The sequence below is a fragment of the Phyllobates terribilis genome, unplaced genomic scaffold (assembly GCF_046119375.1).
Source record: "Phyllobates terribilis strain yellow unplaced genomic scaffold, ASM4611937v1 Scaffold_4__5_contigs__length_816908805, whole genome shotgun sequence".
Classification (NCBI taxonomy): Eukaryota; Metazoa; Chordata; class Amphibia; order Anura; family Dendrobatidae; genus Phyllobates; species Phyllobates terribilis.
Genome location: NW_027362764.1, coordinates 806,906,679 through 806,930,373, shown reverse-complemented (window position 1 = coordinate 806,930,373; position 23,695 = coordinate 806,906,679).

Sequence of the window (23,695 nt, the reverse complement as noted above, 5' to 3'; positions counted from 1 at the left end):
CTCCAGACTGATACATTGTATCAATGCTCCGATGTGAACATCCTCCAGACTGATACATTGTATCAATGCCCCGATGTGAACAACCTCCAGACTGATACATTGTATCAATGCTTCGATGTGAACAACCTCCAGACTGATACATTGTATCAATGCCCCGATGTGAACATCCTCCAGACTGATACATTGTATCAATGCTCCGATGTGAACATCCTCCAGACTGATACATTGTATCAATGCTCCGATGTGAACATCCTCCAGACTGATACATTGTATCAATGCCCCGATGTGAACGTCCTCCAGATTGATACATTGTATCAATGCTCCGATGTGAACATCCTCCAGACTGATACATTGTATCAATGCTTCGATGTGAACAACCTCCAGACTGATACATTGTATCAATGCCCCGATGTGAACATCCTCCAGACTGATACATTGTATCAATGCCCCGATGTGAACATCCTCTAGACTGATACATTGTAACAGATGAGCAGAGAGATCTGCCCAGAGGATTGTCCAGTCTGGATACAATGAGACCAGCGGTGTAGAGGACGGCGGCCTATGGATATAGACCAGTGTTCTCATTCACTGACAGCAAAACAATGTCCTGAGGAAAGTGATTAATAAGTTGTAGAACTTTCATCTGATGGATCCTGCCAAGACTTAATTATTGTTCTATAAAACCGCGTGCGGTTCTCCAATAAACGCCACGTTTTAATTATTCCGATTTCCTCTCCTCTTCTTGCTGTCAATGAATAGATACATTTTTTTTTGCCTTCAAATACAGTAGAATGCAAAGCCGCTCACACACAATGGGATTGTATCTGTGCAGGTAATCCTCTATGAGCCACAGTCACACTGCATCACCTTAAAGGGGTTTTTCACTTTTAATAAAAAAGTGGTCTCCAAACATTCCCCATCATAAAATAAGATAATCAGATAATAATCACCTTCCCTGGGTCTCTCGGCCGCTGCTCCGGTCTCAGTGACTGGTTGCAGCGGTGGTGTGAGCTATCGACATGAACTCACCGCTGCTTCCAGGGCGACTGTGAGAAGAGCCAGCGCTGGACCTGGGGAGGGGATTACTATCTCATTTACTTATTTTATATGACAGGGAATGATTGTGTTCCATTTTTCTAAAAGTAGAAAACTCCTTTAAATCCATCTCCTCTTTCTCCTGCAGAGCATATAGAGATTATGTGTTTGACTAGTAAAAAGGCCAATAAATGCAATTACTTTTACCCAGAAAAAAAACTTTACAAATAAAAATGCACTGCCAAAAGAGTAAATAAACTATATATACAGCCCCTTGAAAAATTCTTCATACCCCATGAACTTTTTCACATTTTTTCATTTTTTTGGTACAACACAAAGTAACAAGTATGCGTGAAGTGTAGATGAAATGATTCCAGGTTTTCTAATTATTTTAAAAATATAAATCTGGACATTGTGCCGTGCATTTGTATCCAGCCTCCTGTAATCTGATGTCCTTAACTGAAATCTTGAGTGACCAATCGCCTCCAGGATTCACATAATTAGTACATTGTGTCCACCTGGGTGTGATTTCTTCTCAGTATTATTACAGCTGTTCTGTGAAGGCTTCAGAGGTTTGTGTGAGAACATTAGGGATCAAACAACATCATGAAAACCAAGGAGCCCACCAGACAGGTCAGGGATAAAGCTGAAAACCAAGGAGCCCACCAGACAGGTCAGGGATAAAGCTGTGGAGAAGAGGAAAACAGAGTTAGGTTATAGACCAAGCTCTAAACATCTCACAGAGTGCTGTTCAATCCATCATTCAAAAATGGAAGGAGTATGGACCAACTGCAAGCCTACCAAGACATAGCTATCCACCTAACCTGACATCCCAAGTTAGGAGATCAGTAATTAGAGAAGCAGCCAAGAGGCCCATGGTCACCCTGGAGGATCTGCAGAGATTCAAAGCTCAGGTGGGAGAATCTGTCCTCAGGATGACAATTAGTCATATACTCCACAAATCTTGTCTTTAAAGAAGAGTGGCAAGAAGAAAGACACTTTTGAAGGAAAGCCATAAGAAGTCCAAATGTAGGGGAGACAGCGAACATGTGGAAGAAGGTGCCCTGGTCAAATGAGACCAAAGGATAACTTTTTGGACTAAATTGAAAATGCTATGTGTGACGGAAAACAAACATTGCACATCACCCTGAAAACATCATCCCCACCGTCACACATGGTGGTGGCATCATCATGCTGTGGGGAGGCTTTTCTTCAGCAGGGGCAGGGAAGCTGGTCGGAGCTGATGGGAAGATGGATGGAGATAAATACAGGACAATCCTAGAGGAAAACCTGTTAGAGGCTGCAGAAGACAAGAGACCGGGGCGTAGGTTCATCTTCCAGCAGGACAACGACCATAAACCTCCTGCCAGAGCTACAATGGAGGGTTTAGATCAGAGCATATTCCTGTGTGAACGGCGCAGTCACAGTCCAGACCCAAATCCCAGAGAATCTGTGACAAGAAGTGAAAATTACTGATCACAGACGTCTCCATCCGATCTCACTGAGCGAGAGCGCAGGGAAGAAGGGGCAAAATGTCACCTCTAGAGGTGCAAAGCTGGAGGGACAGACCCCAAAAGACTCCAGCAGAGAAAGGTGGAGAGACAGACCCCAAAAGTTTGCAGCAGAGAAAGGTGGGAGACACAGACCCCAAAAGACTGCAGCAGAGAAAGCTGGAGAGACAGACCCCAATAGAATGCAGCAGAGAAAGGTGGGAGACACAGACCCCAAAAGACTGCAGCAGAGAAAGGTGGAGAGACAGACCCCAAAAGACTGCAGCAGAAAAAGGTGGAGAGACAGACCCCAAAAGACTGCAGCAGAAAAAGGTGGAGAGACAGACCCCAAAAGACTGCAGCAGAGAAAGGTGGGAGACACAGACCCCAAAAGACTGCAGCAGAAAAAGGTGGAGAGACAGACCCCAAAAGACTGCAGCAGAGAAAGGTGGAGAGACAGACCCCAAAAGACTGCAGCAGAAAAAGGTGGAGAGACAGACCCCAAAAGTACTGACTCGGGGGCACGACACAATTATCAGATTTATATTTTTAAATATTTAGAAAACCTTGTAACATTTCCTTTACACAGTTTGAATAAATTGTATTTCTGTAAAAGTAAATGTTAAAAGATTTCACAATACAAACTGCATGCTCTGTGACATAGATCTCTTAGACTGGATGTACCAGTCACTGCACTGCCTCCACCCTATACCAGTCACTGCACTGCCTCCACCCTGCACCAGTCACTGCACTGCCTCCACCCTGCACCAGTCACTGCACTGCCTCCACCCTGCACCAGTCACTGCACTGCCTCCACCCTGCACCAGTCACTGCACTGCCTCCACCCTGCACCAGTCACTGCACTGCCTCCACCAGTCACTGCACTGCCTCCACCCTGCACGAGTCACTGCACTGCCTCCACCCTGCACCAGTCACTGCACTGCCTCCACCAGTCACTGCACTGCCTCCACCCTGCACGAGTCACTGCACTGCCTCCACCCTGCACGAGTCACTGCACTGCCTCCACCCTGCACCAGTCACTGCACTGCCTCCACCCTGCACCAGTCACTGCACTGCCTCCACCAGTCACTGCACTGCCTCCACCCTGCACGAGTCACTGCACTGCCTCCACCCTGCACGAGTCACTGCACTGCCTCCACCCTGTACCAGTCACTGCACTGCCTCCACCCTATACCAGTCACTGCACTGCCTCCACCCTGCACCAGTCACTGCACTGCCTCCACCCTACACCAGTCACTGCACTGCCTTCACCCTGCACCAGTCACTGCACTGCCTCCACCCTGCACCAGTCACTGCTTTGCCTCCACCCTGCACCAGTCACTGCACTGCCTCCACCCTGTACCAGTCACTGCACTGCCTCCACCTTCTACTAGTCACTGCACTGGCCCCACTGTCTACCAGTCACTGCATTGCATTCATCTTCTTCCAGTTACTGCACTGCCTCCACCCTGCACCAGTCACTGCACTGCCTCCACCCTGCACCAGTCACTGCACTGTCTCCACCCTGTACCAGTCACTGCACTGCCTCCACCTTCTACTAGTCAATGCACTGGCCCCACCTTCTACCAGTCACTGCATTGCATCCACCTTCTACCAGTCACTGCGCTGCCTCCACCCTGCACCAGTCACTGCACTGCCTCCACCCTGCACCAGTCACTGCACTGCCTCTACCCTGTACCAGTCACTGCATTGCATCCACCTTCTACCAGTCATTGCGCTGCCTCCACCCTGCACCAGTCACTGCACTGCCTCCACCCTGCACCAGTCACTGCACTGCCTCCACCCTGTACCAGTCACTGCATTGCATCCACCTTCTACCAGTCATTGCGCTGCCTCCACCCTGCACCAGTCACTGCACTGCCTCCACCCTGCACCAGTCACTGCACTGCCTCCACCCTCCACCAGTCACTGCACTGCCGCCACCCAGTACCAGTCACTGCGCTGCCTCCACCCTGTACCTGTCATTGCGCTGCCTCCAACCAGTACCAGTCACTGCGCTGCCTCCACCTGTACCAGTCACTGCACTGACTCCCCCTGTACCAGTCACGGCACTGCCTCCACCTGTACCAGTCACTGCACTGCCTCCACCCTGTACCTGTCACTGCGCTGCCTCCACCCAGTACCAGTCACTGCGCTGCCTCCACCTGTACCAGTCACTGCACTGACTCCCCCTGTACCAGTCACTGCACTGCCTCCACCTTGTACCAGTCACTGCACTGACTCCAACCAGTACCAGTCACTGCTCTGCCTCCACTCTGTACCAGTCACTGCACTGCCTCCACCCTGTACCAGTCACTGCACTGCCTCCACCCTATACCAGTCATTGCACTGCCTCCACCCTGCACCAGTCACTGCACTGCCTCCACCCTGCACCAATCACTGCACTGCCTCCACCCTGTACCAGTCACTGCACTGCCTCCACCCTGCACCAGTCACTGCACTGCCGCCACCCAGTACCAGTCACTGCGCTGCCTCCACCCTGTACCTGTCACTGCGCTGCCTCCACCCAGTACCAGTCACTGCGCTGCCTCCACCTGTACCAGTCACTGCACTGACTCCCCCTGTACCAGTCACTGCACTGCCTCCACCCTGTACCTGTCACTGCGCTGCCTCCACCCAGTACCAGTTACTGCACTGACTCCCCCTGTACCAGTCACTGCACTGCCTCCACCCCATACCAGTCACTGCACTGCCGCCACCCAGTACCAGTCACTGCGCTGCCTCCACCCTGTACCTGTCATTGCGCTGCCTCCACCCAGTATCAGTCACTGCGCTGCCTCCACCTGTACCAGTCACTGCACTGACTCCCCCTGTACCAGTTACTGCACTGCCTCCACCTTGTACCAGTCACTGCACTGACTCCAACCAGTACCAGTCACTGCGCTGCCTCCACTCTGTACCAGTCACTGCACTGCCTCCACCCTGTACCAGTCACTGCACTGCCTCCACCCTATACCAGTCATTGCACTGCCTCCACCCTGCACCAGTCACTGCACTGCCTCCACCCTGTACCAGTCACTGCACTGCCTCCACCCTGCACCAGTCACTGCACTGCCGCCACCCAGTACCAGTCACTGCGCTGCCTCCACCCTGTACCTGTCACTGCGCTGCCTCCACCCAGTACCAGTCACTGCGCTGCCTCCACCTGTACCAGTCACTGCACTGACTCCCCCTGTACCAGTCACTGCACTGCCTCCACCCTGTACCTGTAACTGCACTGCTTGCACCCAGTACCAGTCACTGCGCTGCCTTCACCTGTACCAGTCACTGCACTGCCTCCCCCTGTACCAGTCACTGCACTGCCTCCACCTTGTACCAGTCACTGCACTGACTCCAACCAGTACCAGTCACTGCGCTGCCTCCACTCTGTACCAGTCACTGCACTGTCTCCACCCTGTACCAGTCACTGCACTGCCTCCACCCTATACCAGTCACTGCACTGCCTCCACCCTGCACCAGTGACTGCACTGCCTCCGCCCTGCACCAATCACTGCACTGCCTCCACCCTGTACCAGTCACTGCACTGCCTCCACCCTGTACCAGTCACTGCACTGCCTCCACCTTCTACTAGTCACTGCACTGGCCCCACCTTCTACCAGTCACTGCACTGCATCCACCTTCTACCAGTCATTGCACTGCCTCCACCCTGTACCAGTCACTGCACTGCCTCCACCCTATACCAGTTACTGTACTGCCTCCATCTGTACCAATCACTGCACTGACTCCCCCTGTACAAGTCACTGCACTGCCTCCACTCTGTGTCAGTAACTGCACTGCCTCCACTCTGTACCACGTACTGCACTCCCTCCACCCTGTACCAGTTACTGCACTGCATATACCCTATATCAGTCACTGCATTGCCTCCACCCTGTAACAGTCACTGCACTGCATCCACCTTCTACCAGTCACTGCACTGCCTCTACCCTACACCAGTCACTGAACTGCCTCCACCCTAAACCAGTCACTGCACTGCCTCCACCCTGTACCTGTCACTGCGCTGCCTCCACCCAGTACCAGTCACTGCGCTGCCTCCCCCTGTACCAGTCACTGCACTGCCTCCCCCTGTACCAGTCACTGCACTGCCTCCACCCTGTACCAGTCACTGCACTGCCTCCACCCTGTACAAGTCACTGCACTGCCTCCTCTCTGTGTCAGTAACTGCACTGCCTCCCCTGTACCAGTCTCTACACTGCCTCCACCCTGTACCAGTCACTGTACTGCCTCCACTCTGTACCACTTACTGCACTGCTTCCACCCTGTAACAGTCACTGCACTGCCTCCACTCTGTACCAGTTACTGCACTGCCTCCACCCTGTACCAGTAACTGCACTGTCTCCCCCTGTACCAGTCACTGCACTGCCTCCACCCTGTACCAGTTACTGCACTGACTCCACCCTGTACCAGTCACTGCACTGCCTCTACTCTGTGCCAGTTATTGCACTGCCTCCACCCTATATCAGTAACTGCACTGCCTCCACCTTGTACCAGTCACTGCAGTGCCTCCACCCTATACCAGTAACTGCACTGCCTACACTCTGTGCCAGTTACTGCACTGCCTTCACCTGAGACCAGTCACTGCACTGCCTCCACTCTGTGCCACTTACTGCACTGCCTCTACTCTGTGCCAGTTACTGCACTGCCTCCACCCTATACCAGTCACTGCACTGCCTCCACCCTGTGCCAGTCACTGCACTGCCTCCACCCTGCACCAGTCACTACACTGCTTCCACCCTGTACCAGTCACTGCACTGCCTCCACCCTGCACCAGTCACTGCACTGCCTCCACCCTGTACCTCTGTACCTGTCACTGCGCTGCCTCCACCCAGTACCAGTCACTGCGCTGCCTCCACCTGTACCAGTCACTGCACTGACTCCCACTGTAACAGTCACTGCACTTCCTCCCCTGTACCAGTCACTACACTGCCTCCACCCTGTAGCAGTCACTGCACTGACTCCCCCTGTACAAGTCACTGCACTGCCTCCTCTCTGTGTCAGTAACTGCACTGCCTCCCCTGTACCAGTCACTACACTGCTTCCACCCTGCACCTGTCACTGCACTGCCTCCACCCTGTGCCAGTCACTGCACTGCCTCCACCCTGTACCAGTTACTGCACTGCCTCCACGGTGTACCAGTCACTGCACTGTCTCCCCCTGTACCAGTCATTGCACTGCCTCCACCCTGTACCAGTCACTGCACTGCCTCCACACTGTACCAGTAACTGCACTGCCTCCACCCTGTACCAGTCACTGCACTGCTTCCACCCTGTACCAGTCACTGCACTGTCTCCACCCTGTACCAGTCACTGCACTGCCTCCAACCTGTACGAGTCACTGCACTGCCTCCACCGTGTGCCAGTCAATGCGCTGCCTCCACCCTGTACCAGTCACTGCACTGCCTCCACCCTGTACCAGTCACTGCACTGTCTCCACCCTGTGCCAGTCACTGCACTGACTCCACCCTGTGACAGTCACTGCACTGTCTCTCCCTGTAACAGTCATTGCACTGCCTCCAACCTGTACCAGCCACTGCACTTCCTCCACCCTGTACCAGTCACTGCACTGCCTTCACCCTGTACCAGTCACTGCACTGTCTCCCCTGTACCAGTCACTGCACTGCCTCCACCTGTACGAGTCACAGAACTGTCTCCCCCTGTACCAGTGACTGCACTACCTCCACCTGTAGCAGTAACTGCACTGCCTCCCCCTGTACGAGTCACTGCACTACCTCCACCCTGTACCAGTCACTGCACTGCCTCCCCCTGTACCAGTCACTGCACTGCCTCCCCCTGAACCAGTCACTGCACTACCTCCACAATGTACCAGTCACTGCACTGCCTCCACGTGTACCAGTCACTGCACTGCCTCTACACTGTACCAGTAACTGCACTGCATCCACCTTGTGCCAGTCACTGCACTACCTCTACCCTGTACCAGTCACTGCACTGCTTCCACCCTGTACCAGTCACTGTACTGCCTCCACCCTGTACCAGTCACTGCACTGCCTCCACCCTGTACCAGTCACTGCACTGCCTCCACCCTGTACCAGTAACTGCACTGCCTCCACCTTATACCAGTCACTGCACTGCCTTCACTCTGTACCAGTCACTGCACTGCCTCCACCCTGCACCAGTCACTGCATTGCCTCTACTCTGTGCCAGTTACTGTACTGCCTCCACCCTATACCAGTAACTGCACTGCCTCCACCTTGTACCAGTCACTGTAGTGCCTCCACCCTATACCAATAACTGCACTGCCTACATTTTGTGCCAGTTACTGCACTGCCTCCACCTGTACCAGTCACTGCACTGCCTCCCCCTGTACCAGTCACTGCACTTCCTCCCCTGTACCAGTCATTGCACTGCCTCCACCCTGTACCAGTCACTGCACTGCCTCCACCCTATACCAGTTACAGCACTGCCTACACCTGTACCAGTCACTGCACTGACTCCCCCTGTACAAGTCACTGCACTGCCTCCTCTCTGTGTCAGTAACTGCACTGCCTCCCCTGTACCAGTCACTACACTGCTTCCACCCTGTACCTGTCGCTGCACTGCCTCCACCCTGTGCCAGTCACTGCACTGCCTCCACCCTGTACCAGTTACTGCACTGCCTCCACGGTGTATCAGTCACAGCACTGTCTCCCCCTGTACCAGTCACTGCACTGCCTCCACCCTGTACCAGTCACTGCACTGCCTCCACCCTGTGCCAGTCACTGCTCTGCATCCACCCTGTACCAGTCATTGCACTGCCTCCACCCTGTACCAGCCACTGCACTGCCTCCACCCTGTACCAGTCACTGCACTGCCTCTACCCTGTACCAGTCACTGCACTGTCTCCCCTGTACCAGTCACTGCACTTCCTCCACCTGTACAAGACACTGCACTGTCTCCCCCTGGACCAGTGACTGCATTACCTCCACCTGTAGCAGTCACTGCACTGCCTCCCAATGTACCAGTCACTGCACTGCCCCCACCCTGTATCAGTCACAGAACTGCCTCCCCTGTACCTGTCACTGCATTGCCTCCACAAGGTACCAGTCACTGCACTGCCTCCACCTATACCAGTCACTGCACTGCCTCTACACTGTACCAGTAAATGCACTGCATCCAACTTGTGCCAGTCACTGCACTGCCTCCACCCTGTACCAGTCACTGCACTGCTTCCACCCTGTACCAGTCACTGTACTGCCTCCACCCTGTACCAGTCACTGCACTGCCTCCACCCTGTACCAGTCACTGCACTGCCTCCACCCTGTACCAGTCACTGCACTGCCTCCACCCTGTACCAGTCACTGCACTACCTCTACCCTGTGCCAGTCACTGCACTGCCTCCACCTTATACCAGTCACTGCACTGCCTCCACCCTGTGCCAGTCACTGCACTGCCTCCACCTGTACCAGTCACTGCACTCTCTCCTCCCTGTACCAGTAACTGCACTGCCTCCACCTTATACCAGTCACTACACTGCCTCCACCCTGTGCCAGTCACTGCACTGCCTCCACCCTGTGACAGTCATTGCACTGCTTCCACCCTGTACCAGTAACTGCACTGCCTCCACCTTATACCAGTCACTGCACTACCTCCACTCTGTACCAGTCACTGCACTGCCTCCACCCTGCACCAGTCACTGCACTGCCTCTACTCTGTGCCAGTTACTGCACTGCCTCCACCCTATACCAGTAGCTGCACTGCCTCCATGTTGTACCAGTCACTGTAGTGCCTCCACCCTATACCAATAACTGCACTGCCTACACTTTGTGCCAGTTACTGCACTGCCTCCACTCTGTGCCACTTACTGCACTGCCTCTACTCTGTGCCAGTTACTGCACTGTCTCCACCCTATACCAGTCACTGCACTGCCTCCACCCTGTGCCAGTCACTGCACTGCCTCCACCCTGTACCAGTCACTGCACTGCCTCCACCCTGTACCAGTCACTGCACTGCCTCCACCCTGTGACAGTCACTGCACTGCCTCCACCCTGTGACAGTAACTGCACTGCCTCCACCCTGTACCAGTCACTGCACTGCCTCCACCTTATACCAGTCACTGCACTGCCTCCACCTTATACCAGTCACTGCACTGCCTCCATCTTATACCAGTCACTGCACTGCCTCCACCCTGTTCCAGACACTGCACTGCCTTCACCCTGTACCAGACACTGCACTGACTCCACCCTGTACCAGTCACTGCACTGACTCCACTCTGTAAAAGTCACTGCACTGACTCCACTCTGTGCCAGTTACTGCACTGCCTCCACCCTATACCAGTCGCTGCACTGCCTCCACCCTGTACCAGTCACTGCACTGCCTCCACCCTGTACCAGTCACTGCACTGCCTACACCTGTACCAGTCACTGCACTACCTCTACCCTGTGCCAGTCAGTGCACTGCCTCCACCTTGCACCAGTCACTGCACTGCCTCCAACTTGTACCAGTCACTGCACTCCCTCCACCCTACACCAGTCACTGCACTGCCTCCACCTTGTACCAGTCACTGCACTGCCTCCACCTGTACCAGTCACTGCACTGCCTCTACACTGTACCAGTAACTGCACTGCATCCACCTTGTGCCAGTCACTGCACTGCCTCTACCCTGTACCAGTCACTGCACTGCTTCCACCCTGTACCAGTCACTGTACTGCCTCCACCCTTTACCAGTCACTGCACTGCCTCCACCCTGTACCAGTCACTGCACTGCCTCCACCCTGTACCAGTAACTGCACTGCCTCCACCTTATACCAGTCACTGCACTGCCTTCACTCTGTACCAGTCACTGCACTGCCTCCACCCTGCACCAGTCACTGCACTGCCTCTACTCTGTGCCAGTTACTGTACTGCCTCCACCCTATACCAGTAACTGCACTGCCTCCACCTTGTACCAGTCACTGTAGTGCCTCCACCTTATACCAATAACTGCTCTGCCTACACTTTGTGCCAGTTACTGCACTGCCTCCCCCTGTACCAGTCACTGCACTGCCTCCCCCTGTACCAGTCACTGCACTTCCTCCCCTGTACCAGTCACAGCACTGCCTCCACCCTGTACCAGTCACTGCACTGCCTCCACCCTGTACCAGTCACTGCACTGCCTCCACCCTGCACCAGTCACTGCACTGCCTCCACCCTGCACCAATCACTGCACTGCCTCCACCCTGTACCAGTCACTGCACTGCCTCCACCCTGTACCAGTCACTGCACTGCCTCCACCTTCTACTAGTCACTGCACTGGCCCCACCTTCTACCAGTCACTGCACTGCATCCACCTTCTACCAGTCATTGCACTGCCTCCACCCTGTACCAGTCACTGCACTGCCTCCAGCCTATACCAGTTACTGTACTGCCTACACCTGTACCAGTCACTGCACTGACTCCCCCTGTACAAGTCACTGCACTGCCTCCTCTCTGTGTCAGTAACTGCACTGCCTCCCCTGTACCAGTCACTACACTGCTTCCACCCTGTACCTGTCACTGCACTGCCTCCACCCTGTGCCAGTCACTGCACTCCCTCCACCCTGTACCAGTTACTGCACTGCCTCCACGGTGTACTAGTCACAGCACTGTCTCCCCCTGTACCAGTCACTGCACTGCCTCCACCCTGTACCAGTCACTGCACTCCCTCCACACTGTACCAGTAACTGCACTGCCTCCACCCTGTGCCAGTCACTGCACTGCATCCACCCTGTACCAGTCACTGCACTGCCTCCACCCTGTACCAGTCACTGCACTGCCTCCAACCAGTACGAGTCACTGTACTGCCTCCACCGTGTGCCATTCACTGCACTGCCTCCACCTTGTACCAGTCACTGCACTGTCTGCACCCTGTGCCAGTCACTGCACTGCCTCCACCCTGTGACAGTCACTGCACTGTCTCTCCCTGTACCAGTCATTGTGACGCGCCCCCTGGGCCATATTCTTTAGGGGAATACCCGGAGCCGGATCAGATGGGGGTTGTAGTCTCCGAGTGGCTGTGACCCGGTCCGTGCCCAGGGTGTCAAGCTCAGAGTATGTGGCAGTCCTACAGATGTTATAAAGTTCGTTATGTCGACTACGCCACCCGTTGGATTGCGGTCACTACGGCCGCTGCTGCAGCAGGGTCCGCTGAGGCTGATGGTGTTGGTGCAGCTTTAGATAGTATAACCCCCAACGGGAGGGGTATGGCCTCAGGGGGTCAGGTGCAGAGGATGGGGGTTGTGGTGGTGCAGCGTAGATGTTAATTAAAGACAGAGTCGGGTTGTGCAGTTCAGGGTGTTTACTTACTGCAGATATTCCGGTCACTCCGGCCTTGAGTGACCACCCGAGCCGTGCTGCGTCCACCAGGTCCCGGATTCAGCCAACCCCCAAGCAAGTCCGGAGCGTGTCCCTGAGCCCTCCTTCTTGTCCTTTCTTCTGGCCGTCCCCACCAGGGATCCACCTAAGTCCAGCTCCCTCGGGCCTTTTGTTGGGAGACCCTTGGCCTTGGGTTCCCTGACCCTACACGTGGTTTGCCTTCAGGGTGGATGTGGTGGGTGGCCGTGGCAGATCCTGCCCACGGCCTCCGGTCTCTGGCTGAGGTATGCTTTAGCCCCCACCAGTTTGGGATCCGGTACCCTGTTGCCAACTCTTCACCCTAGGGTTGTACTTGGGTTCTCAGAGTTCCTTCTTCTCCCCCTCTGGGTCTTTCTCTCTCCTCTCTCACTCTTGGGCTGGGGCTGCTCTGCTCCTCTGCTCTCTTCCTCTGACTTCTCTGCAAAGACTGGCTGACTGACCCTGATCTTAGATGGTGCCCACCTTATATACTCCCTCTATGTGTGAGCTCAGGTGACCAGCACCCAATGAGCTCCTAACTTTACCCAGGCTGCTCCCCCTATCTGCCCCTACACTACTGGGATGTACCACCCCCCTCCCACTCCAGCCAGGAACAGACTCGGTCGTACCTGCACATTTCTAAGTGGGAGTACCGTTGGTCTGTTCCTCGGAAATGGGATGTGTGTAGTGCATGCAGCTTTCTGAGCTCAGTTCCACACTCCATCCTTACCCGGGAGTGGAATATCACACCTCTGGGTTGAGGTGCAATACCCCTGTAGCAGCCGAATCCTCAGGGTGCTACATTCCCCCCTGGTAAATCACAGCACGTCCTCGGGCTGTAAGATATAAAAACACCAAAACATACAATTTTTGCATAAACAACATAATAAAAACATATAAAACATATATATCAGCAATAAAACTTTTTTTTTTTCATAAATAACATTCTCGTCTTTTAGCTCCTCCTCCGGACACTGTGCAACGTGTGCCCGGGAAAAGTGCAACAGTTTCTTTAGAAAAATGGTCTTCCTATAAAACCGGTAGGGGGGGCGCTTTAGGAAGCGCAACTATATACAAGGGATATGGCCGCTCTCAGTCCTCGGCCAGGTATTAGGAAAGGGATGACTGCTCTCAGTCCTCGGTCAGAGGGATTAAGGGAAATACGGGTAACAGTTCAATTCTCTGGTCCCAACGGGGACTATATTAGCAACAACGGTTCACTGTGCCCCGACGGGCAACTATATACAGCTTGTACTCTGCTGTGCTCAACGACGACGTCCTCCTGCTCTTTCTTTGTGATTCACTTTAGCTTCAGACCCGTTCGGGCACGTATGCTGGGCAAATAGATTTTCACCCAGATGCGGCACTCTTGGTTTTATGGGCGCGGTGGTGGTGGCGGCGCCCGGGTTGCCCAGGCCTTGCGGCCAGGCCTGGGGCACCTGGAAAGTGAAGGGCACCGTAAGGACGGCGGCGCCCTGGGCTACTTGGCCCTGCGACCAGGCCGGGGGCTCCGCGGAGGTAGGGGGCGCTGTTGGTATTGCGACGCCCGGGGGTACTAGGCCCTGCGACCAGGCTGGTGGTACTTCCTGCTTGGTCACGCTCGGGGTCGAGGCGTGTGACGTCACAGGGGTCGCGGCTGCGGCTTCCGGTTGAGGCCTAGTCTGTGGCGGTGACGTTGCGGTTACGGGCACGGCAGGGGGTACTTTGGGCTCTGCGACGGGGAGCTGGGGCAGGTACGCGGTTTCCCGGTTTGGGGTAGAGACGTCCCCTTTACCTGCCTCCTTTCGTTCGGCTCCCTTCTCGGCGCCGTCTCCGGCCTTCAGTCCTCCTGCGCCATCCTCAGAGGCGGTCTGTCTCCTCGTCTCGGGTGGAGTGCTCCGCTGACGAGTTCTTGTCTGCTGGACCATCTCACGGCTCCATTCTGCTAACGTCTCTCGCTGCACCCGGGCCATCCTCCGTGCGAGGCCCTCCAGCGCGGTCTGTGCACACTCCCGATCTCGGGGGAGCTGTGCCAGGACCTCCACTAAGCCTAGTGGGGTCGTTGCTTCTAGCAGGCTCCTGACCAACGGGTCGGTGCTGCTCTGCTCTCCTTCCGTTGTCTCCAGCAGGCCTTCTGGAGTGGCGACCGGCAACAGGCTCCTGACCACTGGGTCGGTGCTGCCTGGAGTGGCGGCCCGCATCAGGCTCCTGACCGCTGGGTCGGTGCTGCCTGGCTCTCCCTCCATCTCCGGGTAGGCTCTTTCTGGACTCTGCTTCAGGCTTCTTGTCTCCGGGTGCGCTCTCTCCAGACTGCTCCAGGCGACACCCATCTTTGCTCTCTTGTTCTCAGTCCTCCCACTTCGAGGGCGGTCCCGGGGCCACTTGGTGATTGTCAGCTCCAGGGGCAGTTCTTTCACGCTGACAGACACCTCTAGCATCACAGTCTCTGTTGGTGGGGGCGGTTTCCACTTTTGGCGCCATTTTCGGTCCTGGCCCACGATGGGAGGCGGCCTCTTGCCATCCTCTGGCACGCCCATAATGGCGTCCGCTCTGACAAGGCGGGAAACCTTTGGAAATGGCGGGAATCGTCTCCCAGTGGCGGGAAACTCTGCAGATGGCGGGAAAAAGCTGTTAATGGCGGACAACCGGCGGGAATCGACCTGTGATGGAGTCCGATGGCGGGGACCCTCCGGAACCGGCAGGAGACTTCTTTTTGAGGTAAACTTGTTCTTTACTTCAGGCACGCAGTACCCGGGTGTTGCGGGCACGTAATCCTGCCGACTACGCCAAAGTTGACGCGCCCCCTGGGCCATATTCTTTAGGGGAATACCCGGAGCCGGATCAGATGGGGGTTGTAGTCTCCGAGTGGCTGTGACCCGGTCCGTGCCCAGGGTGTCAAGCTCAGAGTATGTGGCAGTCCTACAGATGTTATAAAGTTCGTTATGTCGACTACGCCACCCGTTGGATTGCGGTCACTACGGCCGCCGCTGCAGCAGGGTCCGCTGAGGCTGATGGTGTTGGTGCAGCTTTAGATAGTATAACCCCCAACGGGAGGGGTATGGCCTCAGGGGGTCAGGTGCAGAGGATGGGGCTTGTGGTGGTGCAGCGTAGATGTTAATTAAAGACAGAGTCGGGTTGTGCAGTTCAGGGTGTTTACTTACTGCAGATATTCCGGTCACTCCGGCCTTGAGTGACCACCCGAGCCGTGCTGCGTCCACCAGGTCCTGGATTCAGCCAACCCCCAAGCAAGTCCGGAGCGTGTCCCTGAGCCCTCCTTCTTGTCCTTTCTTCTGGCCGTCCCCACCAGGGATCCACCTAGGTCCAGCTCCCTCGGGCCTTCTGTTGGGAGACCCTTGGCCTTGGGTTCCCTGACCCTACACGTGGTTTGCCTTCAGGATGGATGTGGTGGGTGGCCGTGGCAGATCCTGCCCACGGCCTCCGGTCTCTGGCTGAGGTATGCTTTAGCCCCCACCAGTTTGGGATCCGGTACCCTGTTGCCAACTCTTCACCCTAGGGTTGTACTTGGGTTCTCAGAGTTCCTTCTTCTCCCCCTCTGGGTCTTTCTCTCTCCTCTCTCACTCTTGGGCTGGGGCTGCTCTGCTCCTCTGCTCTCTTCCTCTGACTTCTCTGCAAAGACTGGCTGACTGACCCTGATCTTAGATGGTGCCCACCTTATATACTCCCTCTATGTGTGAGCTCAGGTGACCAGCACCCAATGAGCTCCTAACTTTACCCAGGCTGCTCCCCCTATCTGCCCCTACACTACTGGGATGTACCACCCCCCTCCCACTCCAGCCAGGAACAGACTCGGTCGTACCTGCACATTTCTAAGTGGGAGTACCGTTGGTCTGTTCCTCGGAAATGGGATGTGTGTAGTGCATGCAGCTTTCTGAGCTCAGTTCCACACTCCATCCTTACCCGGGAGTGGAATATCACACCTCTGGGTTGAGGTGCAATACCCCTGTAGCAGCCGAATCCTCAGGGTGCTACAATTGCACTGCCTCCACCCTGTACCAGCCACTGCACTGCCTCCACCCTGTACCAGTCACTGCACTGCCTCTACCCTGTACCAGTCAGTGCACTGTCTCCCCTGTACCAGTCACTGCACTTCCTCCACCTGTACAAGACACTGCACTGTCTCCCCCTGTACCAGTGACTGCATTACCTCCACCTGTAGCAGTCACTGCACTGCCTCCCCCTGTACCAGTCACTGCACTGCCTCCACCCTGTACCAGTCACAGAACTGCCTCCCCTGTACCTGTCACTGCATTGCCTCCACAATGTACCAGTCACTGCACTGCCTCCACCTGTACCAGTCACTGCACTGCCTCTACACTGTACCAGTAAATGCACTGCATCCAACTTGTGCCAGTCACTGCACTGCCTCCACCCTGTACCAGTCACTGCACTGCTTCCACCCTGTACGAGTCACTGTACTGCCTCCACCCTGTACCAGTCACTGCACTGCCTCCACCCTGTACCAGTCACTGCACTGCCTCCACCCTGTACCAGTCACTGCACTACCTCTACCCTGTGCCAGTCACTGCACTGCCTCCACCTTATACCAGTCACTGCACTGCCTCCACCCTGTGCCAGTCACTGCACTGCCTCCACCTGTACTAGTCACTGCACTCCCTCCACCCTGTACCAGTAACTGCACTGCCTCCACCTTATACCAGTCACTACACTGCCTCCACCCTGTGCCAGTCACTGCACTGCCTCCACCCTGTGACAGTCACTGCACTGCTTCCACCCTGTACCAGTAACTGCACTGTCTCCACCTTATACCAGTCACTGCACTGCCTCCACTCTGTACCAGTCACTGCACTGCCTCCACCCTGCACCAGTCACTGCACTGCCTCTACTCTGTGCCAGTTACTGTACTGCCTCCACCCTATACCAGTAGCTGAACTGCCTCCACCTTGTACCAGTCACTGTAGTGCCTCCACCCTATACCAATAACTGCACTGCCTACACTTTGTGCCAGTTACTGCACTGTCTCTGACGCGCCCTGGGCCTATGTGATGTAGCGTTGCGCACGCAGGGACTACCCGGAGCCGGATCTGATAGGGGTAGTAGTCTCGTGGCGGTGACCCGGTCCGTGCCCAGGGAGTCAGACTAAGTGGCGGTATATTAGCAGTAGATGTAGGACGACTACGCCACCCGTTGAATGCAGCTATGGAGCTGCCGCTGCAGGGCAAACCGCTGAGGCCGGTGGGAGGATGGTGCAGCGTGGATGGTATAACCCCCAACGGGAGGGGTATGGCCTCAGGGCAGCCGACGTGGATGATGGGGGTAGCAGGAATCACTCAGAGACGATACGGTGTAGTTCAGGGTCTTTACTGGTGACAAAGATAGACCCTCCCGGAGTACTGGCTAGCGGTCGGGGCCTGGTCAGTCCTTGAGCAGATGGGATCCCCCTTGGCCAGGCGGAGTTGTAGGCCTCCCCAACTAATTGTACTCTTCTGGCTACCTTGCTAGAGGCGGGTAAAGGTAGCCCACGTCCCTGAGTGTACCGTGTGGTGCTCACCCGTATGGCCGGTGACTCGGGGCCTTCTAGTAGCTTCCGCTCCACGACGGCGGTGCTGGTCCCACACGTGTAACCGTGCCTTCGGGTTTCTGGGCCAGAGGACCTGAAATCCCCTGCCGGTCGGTTTCTGCTGCTGGGTAGGAGTTAGTCCCCACAGCCTCGGACTCCGGGTCCGGTAAGAAATCTTCAATCAGGGCGAGCTCTACAGCTTCCAGCCCTGATCTCCTCTTAGCACGACTCCCACAGAGCTCCTGATCTTTCTTTCCTATCACTGCTTCTCTTCTTCTCTCTACTCTTCTCCTCTAACCCTGCCTCAGCCCCAGGTTTATATAGGGGAAGTCCTTCCCCTCCCAGGACTGGGCAGGAGGTGTGGCATGCATAGGATTCCTGACCAAGAGACCTCCCACCTGCTCTCAGACATAACACTGCTGTTACTGTGGAAACCAGACCCCTGGGGTGCCACATCTCCACTCTGTGCCACTTACTGCACTGCCTCTACTCTGTGCCAGTTACTGCACTGCCTCCACCCTTTACCAGTCACTGCACTGCCTCCACCCTGTACCAGTCACTGCACTGCCTCCACCCTGTACCAGTCACTGCACTGCCTCCACCCTGTACCAGTCACTGCAATGCCTCCACCCTGTGACATTCACTGCACTTGCTCCACCCTGTGACAGTAACTGCACTGCCTCCACCTTATACCAGTCACTGGACTGCCTCCACCCTGTACCAGTAACTGCACTGCCTCCACCTTATACCAGTCACTGCACTGCCTCCACCTTATACCAGTCACTGCACTGCCTCCATCTTATACCAGTCACTGCACTGCCTCCACCCTGTTCCAGACACTGCACTGCCTTCACCCTGTACCAGTCACTGCACTGACTCCACCCTGTACCAGTCACTGCACTGACTCCACTCTGTAACAGTCACTGCACTGCCTCCACTCTGTGCCAGTTACTGCACTGCCTCCACCCTATACCAGTAACTGCACTGCCTCCACCTTGTATCAGTCACTGCAGTGCCTCCACCCCATACCAGTAACTGCACTGCCTCCACCTGGTACCAGTCACTGCACTGCCTCCACTATGTGCCACTTACTGCACTGCCTCCACTCTGTGCCAGTTACTGCACTGCCTCCACCCAATACCACTCACTGCACTGCCTCCCCTGTGCCAGTCACTGAACTGCCTCCACCCTGTACCAGTCACTGCACTGCCTCCACCCTATACCAGTCACTGCACTGCCTCCACTCTGTACCAGTCACTGCACTGCCTCCACCATGTACCAGTCACTGCACTGCTTCCACCTGTACCAGTCACTGCACTGACTCCACCATGTACCAGTCACTGCACTGCCTCCACCTGTACCAGTCACTGCACTGCCTACACCCTGTACCAGTCACTGCACTGCCTCCACCTGTACCAGTCACTGCACTGCCTCTACTCTCTACCAGTCACTGCACTGCCTCCATCCTGTACCAGTCACTGTGCTGCCTCCACCCTATACCAGTCACTGCACTGCCTCCACCTTGTACCAGTCACTGCAGTGCCTCCACCCTATACCAGTCACTGCACTGCCTCCACTCTGTACCAGTCACTGCACTGCCTCCACCATGTACCTGTCACTGCACTGCCTCCACCTGTACCAGTCACTGCACTGACTCCACCATGTACCAGTCACTGCACTGCCTCCACCTGTACCAGTCACTGCACTGCCTCCACCCTGTACCAGTCACTGCACTGCCTCCACCTGTACCAGTCACTGCACTACCTCCACTCTGTACCAGTCACTGCACTGCCTCCATCCTGTACCAGTCACTGTGCTACCTCCACCCTATACCAGTCACTGCACTACCTCCATCTTGTACCAGTCACTGCACTGCCTCCACCCTGTACCAGTCACTGCACTGCCTCCACTCTGTACCAGTCACTGCACTGCCTCCACTCTGTACCAGTCACTGCACTGCCTCCACTCTGTACCAGTCACTGCACTGCCTCCATCCTGTACCAGTCACTGCACTGCCTCCACCCTGTACCAGTCACTGCACTGCCTCCACCTGTACCAGTCACTGCACTGCCTCCACTCTGTACCAGTCACTGCACTGCCTCCATCCTGTACCAGTCACTGTGCTGCCTCCACCCTATACGTCACTGCACTGCCTCCACCTTGTACCAGTCACTGCACTGCCTCCACCCTGTACCAGTCACTGCACTGCCTCCACTCTGTACCAGTCACTGCACTGCCTCCACTCTGTACCAGTCACTGCACTGCCTCCACTCTGTACCAGTCACTGCACTGCCTCCATCCTGTACCAGTCACTGCACTGCCTCCACCCTGTACCAGTCACTGCACTGCCTCCACTCTGTACCAGTCACTGCACTGCCTCCACTCTGTACCAGTCACTGCACTGCCTCCACCCTGTACCAGTCACTGCACTGCCTCCACTCTGTACCAGTCACTGCACTGCCTCCACCTTGTACCAGTCACTGCACTGCCTCCACCGTGTACCAGTCACTGCACTGCCTCCACTCTGTACCAGTCACTGCACTGCCTCCACTCTGTACCAGTCACTACACTGCCTCCACTCTGTACCAGTCACTGCACTGCCTCCATCCTGTACCAGTCACTGCACAGCCTCCACCCTGTACCAGTCACTGCACTGCCTCCACTCTGTACCAGTCACTGCACTGCCTCCACTCTGTACCAGTCACTGCACTGCCTCCACCCTGTACCAGTCACTGCACTGCCTCCACCCTGTACCAGTCACTGCACTGCCTCCACCCTGTTCCAGACACTGCACTGCCTTCACCCTGTACCAGTCACTGCACTGACTCCACCCTGTACCAGTCACTGCACTGACTCCACTCTGTACCAGTCACTGCGCTGCCTCCATCCTGTACCAGTCACTGCACTGCCTCCACCCTGTACCAGTCACTGCACTGCCTCCACCCTGTTCCAGACACTGCACTGCCTTCACCCTGTACCAGTCACTGCACTGACTCCACCCTGTACCAGTCACTGCACTGACTCCACTCTGTACCAGTCACTGCACTGACTCCACCCTGTACCAGTCACTGCACTGCCTCCACCCTGTACCAGTCACTGCACTGCCTCCACTCTGTACCAGTCACTGCACTGTGTCCACCCTGTTCCAGACACTGCACTGCCTTCACCCTGTACCAGTCACTGCACTGACTCGACCCTGTACCAGTCACTGCACTGACTCCACTCTGTACCAGTCACTGTGCTGCCTCCACCCTATACCAGTCACTGCACTGCCTCCATCTTGTACCAGTCACTGCACTGCCTCCACCCTGTACCAGTCACTGCACTGCCTGCACTCTGTACCAGTCACTGCACTGCCTCCACTCTGTACCAGTCACTGCACTGCCTCCACTCTGTACCAGTCACTGCACTGCCTCCATCCTGTACCAGTCACTGCACTGCCTCCACCCTGTACCAGTCACTGCACTGCCTCCACTCTGTACCAGTCACTGCACTGCCTCCACCCTGTACCAGTCACTGCACTGCCTCCACCTGTACCAGTCACTGCACTGCCTCCACTCTGTACCAGTCACTGCACTGCCTCCATCCTGTACCAGTCACTGTGCTGCCTCCACCCTATACCAGTCACTGCACTGCCTCCACCTTGTTCCAGTCACTGCACTGCCTCCACCCTGTACCAGTCACTGCACTGCCTCCACTGTGTACCAGTCACTGCACTGCCTCCACTCTGTACCAGTCACTGCACTGCCTCCATCCTGTACCAGTCACTGCACTGCCTCCACCGTGTACCAGTCACTGCACTGCCTCCACTCTGTACCAGTCACTGCACTGCCTCCACCTTGTACCAGTCACTGCACTGCCTCCACCGTGTACCAGTCACTGCACTGCCTCCACTCTGTACCAGTCACTGCACTGCCTCCACTCTGTACTAGTCACTGCACTGCCTCCACTCTGTACCAGTCACTGCACTGCCTCCATCCTGTACCAGTCACATCACTGCCTCCACCCTGTACCAGTCACTGCACTGCCTCCACTCTGTACCAGTCACTGCACTGCCTCCACTCTTTATCAGTCACTGCACTGCCTCCACCCTGTACCAGTCACTGCACTGCCTCCACCCTGTACCAGTCACTGCACTGCCTCCACCCTGTTCCAGACACTGCACTGCCTTCACCCTGTACCAGTCACTGCACTGACTCCACCCTGTACCAGTCACTGCACTGACTCCACTCTGTACCAGACACTGCACTGCCTCCATCCTGTACCAGTCACTGCACTGCCTCCACCCTGTACCAGTCACTGCACTGCCTCCACTCTGTACCAGTCACTGCACTGCCTCCACTCTGTACCAGTCACTGCACTGCCTCCACCCTGTACCAGTCACTGAACTGCCTCCACCCTGTACCAGTCACTGCACTGCCTCCACCCTGTTCCAGACACTGCACTGCCTTCACCCTGTACCAGTCACTGCACTGCCTCCACCCTGTACCAGTCACTGCACTTCCTCCACCCTGTTCCAGACACTGCACTGCCTTCACCCTGTACCAGTCACTGCACTGCCTCCACCCTGTACCTGTCACTGCACTGACTCCACCTTGTACCAGTCACTGCACTGCCTCCACTCTGTACCAGTCACTGCACTGCCTCCACTCTGTGCCAGTTACTGCACTGCCTCCACCCTATACCAGTAACTGCACTGCCTCCACCTTGTATCAGTCACTGCAGTGCCTCCACCCCATACCAGTAACTGCACTGCCTACACTCTGTGCCAGTTACTGCACTGCCTCCACCTGGTACCAGTCACTGCACTGCCTCCACTCTGTGCCACTTACTGCACTGCCTCCACTCTGTGCCAGTTACTGCACTGCCTCCACCCAATACCACTCACTGCACTGCCTCCCCTGTGCCAGTCACTGCACTGCCTCCACCCTGTACCAGTCATTGCACTGCCTCCACCCTATACCAGTCACTGCACTGCCTCCACTCTGTACCAGTCACTGCACTGCCTCCACCATGTTCCAGTCACTGCACTGCCTCCACCTGTACCAGTCACTGCACTGACTCCACCATGTGCCAGTCACTGCACTGCCTCCACCTGTACCAGTCACTGTACTGCCTCCACTCTCTACCAGTCACTGCACTGCCTCCATCCTGTACCAGTCACTGTGCTGCCTCCACCCTATACCAGTCACTGCACTGCCTCCACCTTGTACCAGTCACTGCACTGCCTCCATCCTATACCAGTCACTGCACTGCCTCCACTCTGTACCAGTCACTGCACTGCCTCCACCATGTACCAGTCACTGCACTGCCTCCACCTGTACCTTTCACTGCATTGACTCCACCATGTA